The sequence below is a fragment of the Agelaius phoeniceus genome, chromosome 9, assembly GCF_051311805.1.
Source record: "Agelaius phoeniceus isolate bAgePho1 chromosome 9, bAgePho1.hap1, whole genome shotgun sequence".
Classification (NCBI taxonomy): domain Eukaryota; kingdom Metazoa; phylum Chordata; class Aves; order Passeriformes; family Icteridae; genus Agelaius; species Agelaius phoeniceus.
Window position 1 is genome coordinate 11,668,572 of NC_135273.1, and position 14,618 is coordinate 11,683,189.

Here is a 14,618-nt window from a genome sequence, read left to right on the forward strand (position 1 = left end):
TTCCTCTGGCTGGACAGAGCTGCTGAGATACCCCATTAAACCCCCTGTTCTGAAAGCATCAGGGGCTACATGTGCTTAGCACACTAAAACCACATCTTCCTTTATGGGAAACTGAAAACTATCAAAGTTCTAGGGCATGATCATAAAAATTTCATCTTTGGCCATCGAGCAGTGGTCCTTATTATCCACTGAGTACACACCAGGAAGTGTAATAGGAGCAACATAACAGGATTGTTCACCACTGTGACTGTCATCTTTTACTTTTAAGTAGGGAATCATTAAAACTTGTCTTCCTCATCTTTTACAGCATGACATTATGAGGTGCATTGAAGAAAAACAGCTCAGAATATAATTAGATATCAAGGACAATAAGCAGAAAGCTCTATATTTATTACCAGATGTTAGTGGCAAGTTGCAATACAAGCATGTAGCCTGGCAGCCAAGCCCAGGCCCAGCAAGAGTTAGGAATAAGAGCCAATTCACACAGGAGTGTTATGTCCCAGGCTGAAGAGTGGTATCAGATATTCCAGCAGTTTCTTTACCAAATAAAGCCACAGAGCCAAATCAGGGTGCAACATGAGTGAGAATGTTATTTCTAGGCAGAGTACAGACTGGTGGCAGGCAGAAGAACTCCATGTGCCAAGCAAAACCAGTTAGCCAACTGTCTCTCCTCTTTGAGTGTGAACATGTTGCTTTTCTTCTGCTTGGATGATTTTTTAATTTTTTTTTTAATGAATTCTTTCCCTAACCCTAGGGTAAAGCAGCCCAATTCTCAGTGCTACTAATAAAACAACTCCCATTAAACACAACATTTAATAAAGAAAAAAAGCAGTCACATAGGTAAAATCAGAAAAAAAAAAATGGCTGGAGGAGAAGTCTGTGATAGGAAATTTGGAGCAATCAGAGAGCAAAAATCTGGCGGCTTATCCTGCAAGATAAAGATAGGTGAGGAAAGCAATAAGCTAGTTCCCCTGGTTAACACCTGAATAACAGTTGTATCACTACAAAGCAAAGAGGAAACAATTGAAAGTCCCCTTATTATAAAAAAACACAGATGGGGAGAAAAAGAACTTTCAAAATGATGAGTAGTTAACACAAGCTTAAATCATTTCCCAACCGGGTGAGCAGGGAACAGAAAAACATTGAGAATTTGGAGAAAAGTTCTCAGAATAAGACAAATGTGAAGTCTCTTTCTTCCCCTATATAAGAACCCCAAGAAGCAAACATGGACTTTTTTTTTCAACAACTGTTCAAAACCCATGAGTTGATTATGTGCACAGCCTATTCCATCTTGGGTGTCAGCTGTAAAGTAACCATATAGGTATTCATTAAATTCTCATAATGACATCTGGTGCTGAAGCACAAGCACCTCTTAAAAGACTATCAGGACCAAATTTTTGGAAGATGCTGGCCCACTTTCATTAGATCCACCAAACATTGGGAGCAGTCTATAATTACACCAACGCCAGGGCTCTTGTCATGTACCCAGTGTCTCAGTTGACTTAACAAACTGCTTAGACCATAACAAAGCCATGTCTGTAAGGGAAGGAAGCAATCATGTGAGTAATGAGAGTAACACATTTCCATTAGTTCCATCTCCAAGCTTTCCACTATTTCAAGCAATACTGATTTCAAAAGCAAAGTCCATGCTGTCTGCTGCACTACTACGAGGGTAGAAGGTCAGTCCAACACTCCAGTTAAACCCCTCTGGCAGAGAAGGAAACTCCCAATCAATCAGTATTGAGAGCTCACCTTTTTTTTTTTAACTCTCAAGTTATAGCAGTGCTGCAACATATTTTGCTTTTAGCAAAGTGAACTGAGTTTGAGTGCTTAATTCAAAGTAAACCAGTAAAATCACACAGACAAATCTGCTCCCACATACGTCTCCTGGGACAACAGCCAGGGTTGACTTTCATGTCATCCCAGCAAGCACAACCCCTGAGGAATTCAGTTTAATTTATTCTAACACCTCTGCAGAAAATGCATTGCAGCAACCCAAACACGGAGCAAAGGCAGCTACAGTAAACCTTGGTATCTCCACTCTCAGTGCACAGCCCAATATCTATATATCTGGAGAAGAAAACTTCCTATTTCTGAAAGTAATCTCTGCAGCAAATCTTACTCCAGGCAGTACAGTTTAATGGTATTAATTCACAGATCTATATGCCCTCTGACATGTTCATTACAATTTGGAAATCCTTTTGGGAGTTCCTACCCCTTCCACTCATCCTATTTTCTTTTTTTTTTTTTTCATTAACTAGTTATTTTCAAACCAGTTTCATGAACCAGGGGAGGTTTCAGAGACATGAACCTCCTCAAAGAGTTTCAGTACAAGTAGTTGGATGGAAAAGATACCCCCAAATTAATCTCTTCCAGGAAAATGTTTTTCTGTTATACATCAGAAAATTCAGCTCTTCCTCTCCCTCTCAGTCTTACAGATGGGAGACAAAAAGAGACAACAACCATGCTAGAAAGCAGTCTTCACACATTTTGATGTTCCTGGTGCAACTTCTTGAAAGTTAAGACAAATTCTGAGATAGTGACCTCAAAGGTGCAACTTCAGCCCGAGGTTTGGTTACAGAATGAGGACACACAAAAACACACTTAGGCTTCTCAAAGAAACCTACTTGGTTTGTGAGTCTAGAGGGCAAGTGGGCAGCTGTCATTACAATTTTGCTTCCAAGAGCATTGCAGACATGAATTTACTGTTTGGGGTTTTGGCTTGTTTTGCTCTTGGGGTTAGGGTGCTGGTTTGTTGTAGATGGTGTGGTGAGGGTGGGTTGTTTTGTTTTAAAAGCTTCATCCTCCAGAGAAAGCAGCTTTTGGGGGGTGCCAGATTGGCAATTTATGCAGCAGGTAACAGGAAAGCTGCACATAATTTGGACAAAAAAGTAAGGTGCACAAAACTGAGACAGTTTTAATTGAACATGTTTAAAAACAGCAAGGCAACATCTTGCATCAAAAGCTCTCTGTGGCTTACAGCTGGTGCCAGCTCTGCCATTGATCTCTCAAGAGTTTGGGGGTTTCACTTCTTAGTGAATTTCTTTCTTATCCATAAGACAGAAAACAGGAACCAAAGCTGTTTGCTGACACAAATGGGGGCAGGGTCCCAGTTATTAGCCCAGTCAAGGACTTGAGAGATCAAATTTCTCCTCCTCGCTGTAACATTGGCTTCCTGTAAACAAGTCACATGGGCCAGGTTCACAGTACTCCCTCCAGCATTGAGAAACAATCTTAGAGTTGTAGTGTGGCATCTAAAATCAAAACAATGATGAATGATGAGCTACTGAAGGGCTTAAATTAAATATTGTCCCTGTCTTTCCACTGACAGGTAGTTAGGAGTTTTCAAGTTAATCCCTCTGCTATATTGCAAGATACTGATGGACTTGAGTATATAGTGATTGAAACCAGGAGTACAGAGAGAAACAGCTCTGTGAGAAACAAATTACTTAATGTTCCAGGAAATTTATTATAACAAACCTTAGTTCTCAACTACTGTTTCCTTTATATTAAAAAGGGCAATTAGCACAATTATCCCTGTATGGGATGATGACTGTGGGCAAAATTAGAGAAAATTGGGAAGTTATATTATTCACATTCCAGCAGAAGTTAGCACAGAATTTATAGGATGGAGTGCAATTGGCACGTGCAAAATGTACTCCACAATGATTCCCCACACAACACAGCAGCCTGCAACCCTGTGTGCAGACTAAGAGGGATGAGACAAGGGTGGGAGCAGCTGCAGACACGGCAGCCAGGCTCTGCTGTAACCATTGCAGGGATGGGAAGCCAATGGTACCACGCAGCTGATAAATCACACAGCAGCTGTCAGCCAAAGGAGACAGGAGATGTCTTGCTGCTGAACCAGCATCTGTGGCAAAACAGCTCTCTGCACTCTCTGCAGATGAGCTTGGTGCACCCACACCTCCACCCCAAAGCTACCTGCCTCCAAGGTACAAGCACTCCTCACTCACCATGTGCTCTCTGCTGCACTGACTATATTTTTCAGAGCAAAGCAAGAGAGTTTTACCAATCAGAAACAAAGGTATGTATGGCTCTACCTACAAGGAAAGAAATAGTATAATGGTGAATTAAGGATGGAGACAAGTTAGGGAAGACTCCACTGTAACTTCTGGGATCAGTCAGTGGGCTGGAACTGTTCTCTGCCCACAGGGACTCCTGTTGGGTAAGAATTGCATTGGGTGCACACTGAATGACTATTTGAGCAAATTTCATTGGTGGTTTGAGCTTGGCTGTGTATTGCTTTAAATTCAGCTTAAATGCAGCTGCCAGCAGCATGATCACCTGAAAGCAGAGATATCCAGGAGGGGAGGGGGTGGGGGTCTCTTCCTAAATTATAATAAAGGATTCAACTCTCTTACACTGTTGGTACATGCCCCTGATAAAGTCAGTCAGGCCACCCTTGGATATAGTGGGTTGTTCAGTGGAGTCCCCATAACAGGACACCAACAGACTGGTCAGGCACAAGAGATAAATCACATTTTATTTGATATCTTTGCTATGGACATTAACCACTAGCAAACCATAGACAAGCCATGAACAGCACAGGCCCAGTAAAAACATGAACACTGTTTGTTACAGTTGGCTACACACACCTCTGGAGAAGGGCCTATTGATCTTATGGAGAGGAAGATAATATTTTAATAACCATTTAGTTAAAAGAAATTGTTAATGAGCTGTTTACAAATGGAAACTTTAAGCATTACTCAATTGACATCTTTCTGTCCAATTTTAGAGCAGAGAGACCTCTGTAATGAGTGCTATCAGCTAGCAAAACACAAAATTAAAAATCTGAAAGAGTATTCTCTTTTTCATTAGAGTTGGGAGAAATTTATGGTATTCTATTTGCACATATCTTTATTGATTTAATACCTGTTACACTGCCCAGGAATTTTATGTAAAATAGGTCAAACAAGAAATCCAGCAGATTATTTCTACAGTCTTCTAGAAGTAGCACAGGGTGTACTCATTTGCAAACTGTGTCTATCCATTAATCACAAATTAACAATAAAAACCAGTCCAAACTGGTCCTCCATGCACAGCTGTTTTCAATCTATTTGGGGTATTTCTCCTAAACACAACAGAAATGTTTATGCATATCAGAAGGAGCTAACTCATGTTGGTGAAAGTATTTCAAGGTCCCCAGAAAAATCAAACCAATCAAATCCACCAGTTCATGCATAAAATCAGCTCTGTGGTTTCACTGTACGTGTGGTAAGTAGCAAAACAAGGCTGAGGAAGCCAAGTGTTCTAAGTGAAGGTGTTTTAGCCAGGTCTGGTTAACTTGGCATCATGAGGGATTAAGGGCAAGCAGAATCTCAACCAAACCATCCACAACCAACAGATGCTGAAGGCTTCAACTAACAAACTTTTGATCACTTGGAAGTGATGGGAAGAGTGCACCATAGCAGTGTCTAAGGACCACATCCACTGGACATTCCACCAGAACAAAGATCTTCATTTCTATAGCATGAGCTGCCTCATCCTGTGGGTCACACATCAGCACAGCCCACTGCAAATCACAGGGAGATGTTTATGCCTGAATTAAAACCCTTGCTGTGTAGGAGCAGGCAGAATCTGGACCAGTACCCTTTATCATTTATTAACTTCACTCAGCCTCATGACCTATTTCTGTCATTCAAGACAGAACAGCCAGACATAGTCTTTCCATCAATCAGTGCCAAAGAAGTGGTAAAAATATTGCTTGTCTGTATCCAAACATCTTTTTTATTATTATAGATCTATTGAGTTAGAGGAAATGCCAGACTACAAATACATAGCATATTCATCAAAATTCCCACCTTTATCTTGTTTTTGTTTGGTTTTTTTTTTTCCTTCCACTGCTGTTAAGAAAAAAGAAAATCCTTGTTGAAAAATTTATACTGGAAGAATTTAGCATTGGAGGAAAACAGCCATGTCAGCTCACAACAGAAAAAACTATTCAGAATAGGAGAATTTCTTGCATTGTACCCCCTCTTCACTCCCGAGCTGCCTGATTTAACAGCTTCTGAAAGCAGCAGGGAATTTGCTGCTTTAAATTGCTTTCCGTGTGCTCCTGTGGATCACTCCTACACATGCTCAGCTGAGCAAAGGTGAAACCTGTCCCAAGGGAAGGTGGCTCCAGCCTTGAAATAGGGCAATTATGCTGCAGAGTGAATGAACAGTCGCCTTCAGCAGAAGATTGAGTGAAGCTTCCCAAGAGCACCAAGGTCATTGTGTTATATCAGATCTGCCCATTAAAGAGGGGACAGTTTTGTTTTCAGAGCAGAAATTGCTCTGGTGAAGAGGTTCACAGGGTTCTGTATGAAATGACCATGTTTGGAATATTCATCAGGCCAGAAATGCCCTCAGCTGAGTGAGCTGTGTCCTCATGTCACACATCAGATGGACCCAGAGGCTCTCAAGGAGTTACAGCTGTTTGGGATTTGCCCCTTGTAAGCTGCCCAAGGCCACCCTAATCCTGCACACAGACCTGGGTCCTGCTATGAGCACCCCAGCAGGAGCAGGCAGAGGATTTCAGCCCTTCCTCAATCTGATGGCTGCTGGCACTCAATTCCACAAGGGAACTCCCTTGAGCAGAACAAGGGGAACCCAGCCAGGCAACTCTGCTACTGTCAGATGGGCAGCTGAGGCCCAATCTCTCTCAGACACTGTACAGCCATCTACAGTCTTTGGTAATTTTTTCATTCACAAATATCTATATTTTCTTGGGTATTTTAAATCCTTTTCAGCACTGTCCTTCTGTAGCCATGAGAGGACTCCCTTTCCAAGATAGGGATGAAGAGTTTAATACATCTCAATAAATTTATTCCTCTCCTGAGCAAAGCTGTCAGAATTCAATGAGCTGTCAGCAACAGCTCTAACTGTATAATTTTATCTCTAGGGTCCTTCACAGCTCATATGACAATGGATGTCTGTCCTACGTTCTTCTGGAGACCACAGTATTCAGCACACTGAGAAAAAAAGCAAGAGTACAGAAAAAAAAATGGATGAGACAGAGTATTTTGAGTGTGAATATAAAAAACGTTGGTTACATGCCACCTAAACAAAAAGCCTTAGAAATAAATTCATTTTCTACTTCCCAAAGTCCAAATAGGGCTATATTTGAGATCCTCTGTCTCACTGCTACCTTGTTCTGATTTGTAAGTGCTCATACCACTTTCCAGGGGAATGGTTTCCAGCCTTCTTCCTTCTGGGTAGAAGGAGGGAAAAATGAAACTTCCCTTTTAGTGAAAGATAAGGAAATCATGACTCTCAAATTAGACTGACTATTTCCTTATGCATGGGAGGTTCTTCAAGTGAGCATGTATTTCAAAAGAAAGGGACTTTTGGGGCAATCTAACTGAAAGAAAGGCTGGCCTACATTCACTGGATGAATGCAATTATGGCAGGAAAGTTTAGTTGCACCAGCTATGTTTTCACCTAACCTAAATAGTTCTTAAGGCCTCAGATACTGACTAGTCAGTGTTCCCTAAAATCAGGAACTAGCAATCCACATACAGACCAACCTGAAATAAGCATCTTATGAGACTTATAGGACTCAAGTTGGCCTAGCTAAACCCCTGTAGCACATGTAATTTTGGTTTCATGAAATTTTAAAATGGAATTTCCCCTACCTCTTTCAGAGAAAATGTTTAAATTACTGATCTCCATGTCTCTACCAAGAAATGAGACATTTAATTCCTGATGAGCATCAGCCCAGTTCATTTCAAAAAATTAAAACAAAAGGGCAGGTAAAACAACATACAGTAAAAGGAGGCTACCCAGCAGGTCACTGATGATGGGATTTTCTAAGATGCTAATGAAGATATATTTAAATTCTACTGGAATTTGGCACTTTAACCTTGAGGCAAAATTTGCTTAGTGAGTTACAAAGACTTTTAACTGCACACGGCCAGCCTTATTGAGTTATGCCAAGCTGACAAGTGTCAGCACAGCTTCCTGAAGCCAGCAGTATCCCAACCCTCACATGTTGCCAAGGGCTCCTTTCAGGTTTGCTTTAGTCTGACAGAGACCCCTCCAGTTCTGAGCAGAAATATCCAGGTTCCAATTCCTCCACCAACATGAGTTCCCATCTGAGCAATCTATACAGCAGGAAAATGTAGTAAAGAGGGAAAATGAGTTACCAACATTTTTATAGCTTCTTTAAATGCTTTGCCCGTTCCAGTTAGAAGTCATATTAATTCTATAAAACCTCAAGCTCTGAACAGTGAAAATGAAACAGAGGAGCCCAGAAAGCTCCTCTGGAATCTGGCTGAAGACTGTCCAGTTGCAGTCCAACACTGCGAGATGAAAGAGAGGAAGGCAGAGGTAGTGCAGGAGAGTTGGAGCGGCTGTGCCGTCAGTCAGTCACCGAGGGGGCCAGACCTCAGCCTCTGTGCTCTGATCAAGCAGTGGCTCTGCCTCACATCTGGCAGAGTGGGAAGAACACAGCAGCACAAATGTTTGATTATCCTTCTTAAAACATTCAGTTCAAACTCCAACCTTGTTCCATACAGACACATTTCAGGGGCACATCCTCCCATTACCAGGAGCAAAGGAAACAGAGCTTTGAATGTCACCAAAAATAAATTGTCTGTCAGAGAGGGAGAGATCATTACATCTTTTCAAAAAAACAAGACATTAGGGACTTTGTTTCACTCCATTTGATGTCTGGTATTTGATGTCAACACTTCAGAAACAAAACAACTAAAGTTGTTTGAATTTGGTTTCTTTCTTTATAGAATTCATTTCTTTGTCTTGCAGTTAGTGGCATTATGATGGTCTCAACAATTACAGGTAACAAAGTATGTCTCTATTGCCATAAATACTTTGCAAAGACAGAAAAAGTGGAGTACTTTGTGCTTTGTAGAAGCTGTAAGTATTGGGTGAAAAGAGACCCAGGGATTTCTGTACCAAAGACTATTTCCAACAGCTTGTGTGCTTCCTGTGCATTGTCCAATCCTTTGAATGTCAAAAGTCCCACACCGTTTTGTTAAAAAGAAAAACATGCCATGCACTACTAATTGAACAAATCAATACACAGAGAAGGCCACAAAGGGAATGAAATGTTTCTGACACATACAAGCAGTTGTTTTCAATGAGCATAAGAGGAAAAACCCTGCTTGCCCTTTATGCCTTAATTAAGGTAACCTCAGGAACATGGGGTGAAAGACCTTTCCTCTGCACCCTCCTCACCATTCTGCTCTTAGCTCCCTGCTGTTTGGCCATTAGTGACAGTCAGAAGTCTGTGAACACAAAACAAGTCACTGCAGTCTCTAGGAGGGGATCCAAACACCAGAGGGGCTCCCACCAAGCTCCAGAACAGCCTCCGAAATCCATGAAAGGAAATGTGTGGTGGACTGTTGCCTTAACAGGGGCTGGATATAAAGTATATTTGTAGGGTCCAATCACATGAGCTATCTAAAGTCTTTGGTAATTTTTTCATTTATAAATATCTACATTTTCTTGGGTATTTTAAGTCCTTGTCTCCAGAAAGGCCTTCAAAGGACATCCTTACAAAACTTTTACAGCCAAGGGTCTAACAAAGACAGCAATTTCAGCAGAAATCTTTCTCCAGAAGCTTCTTCTGGGCTGATGAGCACCCATGAAATAGCCTAAGACAGCTTGCTTTGAAAGCACTCTAAGGAACTCCATGGAAGCCTGGCATTTGAAGCCACTGAGATTTACCCTTTCCCAGAGATTTTCTCCTAATGCGAATCTCTGCAGAGAGATTCACTGCAATGCAAAGATGAGGAACCTCCCCTTTCTGGCTGCTGGGTTCTGTCTAGTAGCTCTTGGTGCCCTGCTTGTGCCTCCCTGGAGGTCAGGCCATGAAGGGCTGTCCCTGTGAACTGCTGTGGTGGCAAACAGCAGAGAGAATCTGTGATGCACTGTGGGATCTACATCTGGTTTCTCATCCCCCAGTAGAACTATTTGCAGAGATTCATACTCCCTACACATGGCACTGGCTTAGATTAATACTTTGGAGGCCTCAGCCTGCTTTCCTCATGAAATCTAACTCTTAAAGGCAATCTAGTGTGGACTGACAAGAAGCCTTTTCAGTCCTCCAAGGAATTTCATCCTTATCTTTTGTTTACTGCCATCTCCGAGATCCTCAAGCGTGGATGGAAAGGGTAAGTAGACATAAGACAAGTTACAGCAACCATAGACTGAGCTCAATTAAGGCATGTCTGTCTATCCCTACAGCTAGACAGATAGTATGTGATTTACTGCCAGTCAGAAAATGAGCTAAGAAACCTGAAGCCTGTGAAATGGTGTATAAGCAAATCAAGACACATTATGGAAACCATTTGTGCCACCAGCTGTGGCACAAAACTGGAGCAAGGTAAGAACAAGATGAAATCTTCCTCCCAGGCTTCAGATGTGGGGTCTTTAGGAGGATGTTTAGAGCTCAGCCCTGCCTTCACTACCGGTTTGCTCCAAGGAAGCAGTATAGAATATTTATGGCTATCGTCAAGATCCAAGCCCAAACCTCTAGTTTCTATCCAAAGATCTGAGACCCAAAGAATGATTTCAGTTCTCAACATGCTAGGAGACTACAGAAAGAAAGCTTAAGTGATTGGTCGAGAAAATCAGTGGAAAAACCATTTACACTCATTCTCACTCCTGCATGGCACCAAAGAAGAAACAATCCTGTGGGCCTGATGGAGCTCATGGTATCCATCAAGCAGCTGGTTGTTCTGTCACTTAATTTATGCAACTATTTGGTGTCATGATTTCAGAGTGAAATCATAAAATAGCCCTTGTGCTTTTCATTTTTCTGATTTCAGAGAATAACGCAGTCCCAACTTCACTTTTAACTCCCTGAATTTTCATGACTATGAGTATCAGAAAATCTCATATACTCCATGATCACAGGAGCCTTGGGATGAGAATGCTGGCCTGGAAATCCTTAAGAGTAAATCAAACTCATTTTTTCAAGCAAAGGTTTTTTAAGCATGAATTCTTCCCTCTGTCCACACATATTGTGCAAAATTCTTCTCAGGAAATGAAACAATAATAGTTTTCCAGCATAGTCAAAACTACTAGGAGGACAATATTAGCTGACAGAAATTATCAAACTGCCTTGAGAAGTATGATGAGTTAACTCAGCTACTCTAAATATGTAAGCATTTTCATCTCTGCCTCTGCAATTAAAAATTAGCACTTAGATTTAGCATCTTCAGAGCAGTCTAAAATTAAGCCCTAATAACTCAGACAAATTAAAAACTAGGCATGAGTTCAACAGTGCAATGTACCACATTTTGTGTCTTCTATAGAGGTCAGCTCATTAACACCCCAACATTACATGGTGAGACCTTCCCATCACACCATCACACACATGTGAGCAAAACATCATTGAGGAGAAGTTCCAAATATTCCAACGATTTCACATCCCAGAATAGAGTATGAAATGAGATATAATCAAAGAATTGCAGAAGATACAGTTAGCAAATGACCTTGTCTGATCTATTTCTATACCCTCAGGAACAACCAATTTGATCTAAACCAATCCCAATAGACCTTAGTTTTTCTTAAGGGTGATATAAATCATGTCTTCCAAATTGTTTAAAAACACATCTGCTTCCAAAGCTTTTGGAGTGAAAAGTTAGGTCAGTTCTTTAAAGAACTGCTCCTTCTGTAAGATGTCCAACTTTTTATATTTTTGGTGAAGGCTATCTTAAAACAAGTTTCCTTCAGCCTTACAGGCTCTGGTCAAACACTTTGCAATGATGATTTCTGCCTATTTCACACATCTCCTTCCACAGGTCATTCCAACACAAATATATCCAGAGAGTTCTCTACACAGAAAGCTTTGGAATTTTCCAGATGTGCAGTGGGATAAAGAAACTACCTAATCAAATCCAACCAGAAAATGTCTGCAGCTTCAGTCTTAGCTGCTTCTAGCAACACTGGAGATTCTGGAGGTTATTTAATGGCTTCTAAACCAGCTATTCAGTAGGAGAAATGAATTGCACTGGAGACACAGTTCTTTGATTGAGAGCCAAAAGTCAAGATCATTAATCCTGATAATCAAAACAGCAGTGCACTAATTGAAAGAAGCAGGGTATAAGCCTTCTTCTCCCAAACAGATTTAAACCCTCTGAACCACAGCTCACATAAATTTCCTGATTCTGATTTGCTATTTCATATCCTTGACTCCAAAAGTTAAAGCTGTGTGGTGGAGTCACTGCTGTACTCAACACTATCAGATTGACATCAGCTCATGCTGAGTGTATTTTGGGGGAGGGGAAAGGAAAAATCATGCAAAACACAAAAGATCCTCAAAAAATTTTTGTAGGAAAAAAAATTGCATCTTTAGTGGGGACAATTTTACACAAACCAGAGAGAGGAAAATAAAACTCAGCATTCAAAAACAATTTCTGGAGCAAGCAAGCCTTCAATTTTCTCAAAATCTGCAAATTTCTCTGAATCTTAGCACTTCTCAGGTTGCATTTTAATGTTCAGTTTTTCATTGGCTATAGTTAGTACATCCATCTGCAAAATGCTGCAGGATTATTTGAGAGGAAAAGCTTATGCATATGAAATAATTTTTATGTATGTACTTATAAAAGAGTCGTTCTAAAGTCACTTCCAGCATGCCAATTCTATTTCTTCTTATATTAATCTAATGTTTAAAAAATCTGCTGTTCCATGATCAGGAATTAATTTCTATGTGCTCAAACTTTAGAAATACATTTATACTTTGCTGAAAATGTTATATTTAGACATAATCATTTAGACATAATCATAAGCTTCAGAGTTCCAAAAAGCTGCTTTGGGAAGAAATGCTTCAACTGATTTGGGAGCTAGAAGCACTACTACCCACCCTTGTTATCAGCCATGGTGTATGGAATTAGATATTTTCTCAAAAAGAATGCCACATATAAAGTCATCCATTAAAGGTAACAGAAAGAGCCTTCAGCAAAACTTAGATTCCCTTTTCCTTAATAACCACAGAGTGCCCTTTCCAAGCTGATTTCAGCAGCAGGAGACATCTAAAGGCTGAGTAACACAGTGCAAGCAAACAAGTAATTCCATTCAACAACCCATTTCTTGGACACGGTGCAGTGAGTCTGCTTCAGATTGTTAGACCAGAGTTCCATTCCTAAACATGGTGGGATTTCCAGGCACTCAGAACAATCAATACACCTTTCAATACACCCTTTGATATGAAAATTCCCAATCTGGGGAGTTAGTTGAAAGAAATCTGATGCCAGCTCTTAAGTCTGATTCTATTTGTTTCACTCCAACTTTTGTCAAATCTAGAAATATTGATGTGTCTTAAGGGAAGCTATTTTTTAAAGATTTAGTAATTATTAAAATATAAGAAGCTCATACAGGCATCTGATTGATTACATTTCTGAAGTACTGTAAACATCCATGGAAACTCATCATAAAATGGGTGAGATTATCTAGCACAGTTTAGACTGCAAAGAAAGGAGATTAAAATGAATTGACTTTTGTTGTTTGCTTGTTTTTTAACCCAGCAGTCAAGGACAGTCCACTGCTACTCAGCTGATGTGCTGTAGCTCAGCACAGTGACTGGAATAAGGGTCCATTCCTTGCCATCATCACAAGGGCTGTAAGTCAGGATGATGGGAGTAATCCTTGTATCATCAGCATTGTACCAGCACCAGACAGCTGGAAATCTAGCCTCAATCCTGAGAGCTGGACAGAGCTGGACCCAAAAATCCAGTCCTACAAACATCCCAAGGCTGATAATTTCCATGGGTGGGAAGCAGCAGCTTCTGTTCCCACATCCCTCAGAGTGTGTGCAAACACAACCCACATGAAATAAGAGGGCATGACCACCATTCATCTCCAAACTATATAAATATCACCAGTGGTGATAAGACAGTAAATCCTGTGAAGTGCAGTGTCCCAGTTCTGATAGTCCTCTGCCTTTAACCCAATAACCAACTTTTCATTAAAGTAAGCAATGTGCATAGTGCTCTTCCCTGCAAGAAGAAAGGGAAGGTGAACAGCATCCCTCTGCTCCTCTGCATTTTGCTGCTGGCTAATTATTCATTTGCTATTTATCAGCTAATTACACATGTGCCTTGGCATTTGAAGACTTAGGGGCATACTTTATTTAATGGCTAGTAATTACACATGGCTCCTCTGATCCCTGTGCTCTAATAGAAAGGTTTTTCTGGTTTTGTCCTTGTGCTGTTAGGTCTAGAGGTTAAATACCCCAGGACAGATGGCTATCCTGTTGCACAGAGAAGGAGGTTTATATTTATGTGATGATACAGGGTTCCCCAATAATTATGTGTTAATGCAACAAATTCTTTCCTTCAGAGCTCAGTGTTGATCTGTCTGTCCACGTGTAGGTGAAAAATTACTGAGGTGCAAAAGATTCCCAGAGTTAGCTGGCCAGGGAACTCTGCTCTGAAGAAACACAGAATCATTTAGGTTGGAAAGACCTTTAAGATCAAATCCAGCTGTAAAACTAACACAGTCCAGACCACCACCAAACCTCATCTTCCAAATATGTCAAAGCTGCTGAACCACTTTCCTGGGCTACTTTTTCCAGTGTTCCATACCCTTTCTGTGAAGAAACTTCTCCTAATATCCAATCTAGACTTCACCTGTGCAATGCACAGGTTGCT

General features: G+C 40.7%; 1 protein-coding gene across 1 annotated transcript in view; it reads left to right on the forward strand.

The window, feature by feature from the left end:
- LOC129123268 (uncharacterized) overlaps positions 1–6,956 on the forward strand; it is a 37,427-nt gene extending 30,471 nt beyond the window's left edge. Inside the window, exon 5 of the mRNA XM_077182901.1 lies at positions 6,905–6,956. The gene's annotated coding sequence lies outside the window, so the exon portion shown is untranslated. The remainder of the gene's footprint in view (positions 1–6,904) is intronic.
- The last annotated feature ends 7,662 nt before the right edge of the window (positions 6,957–14,618 follow it).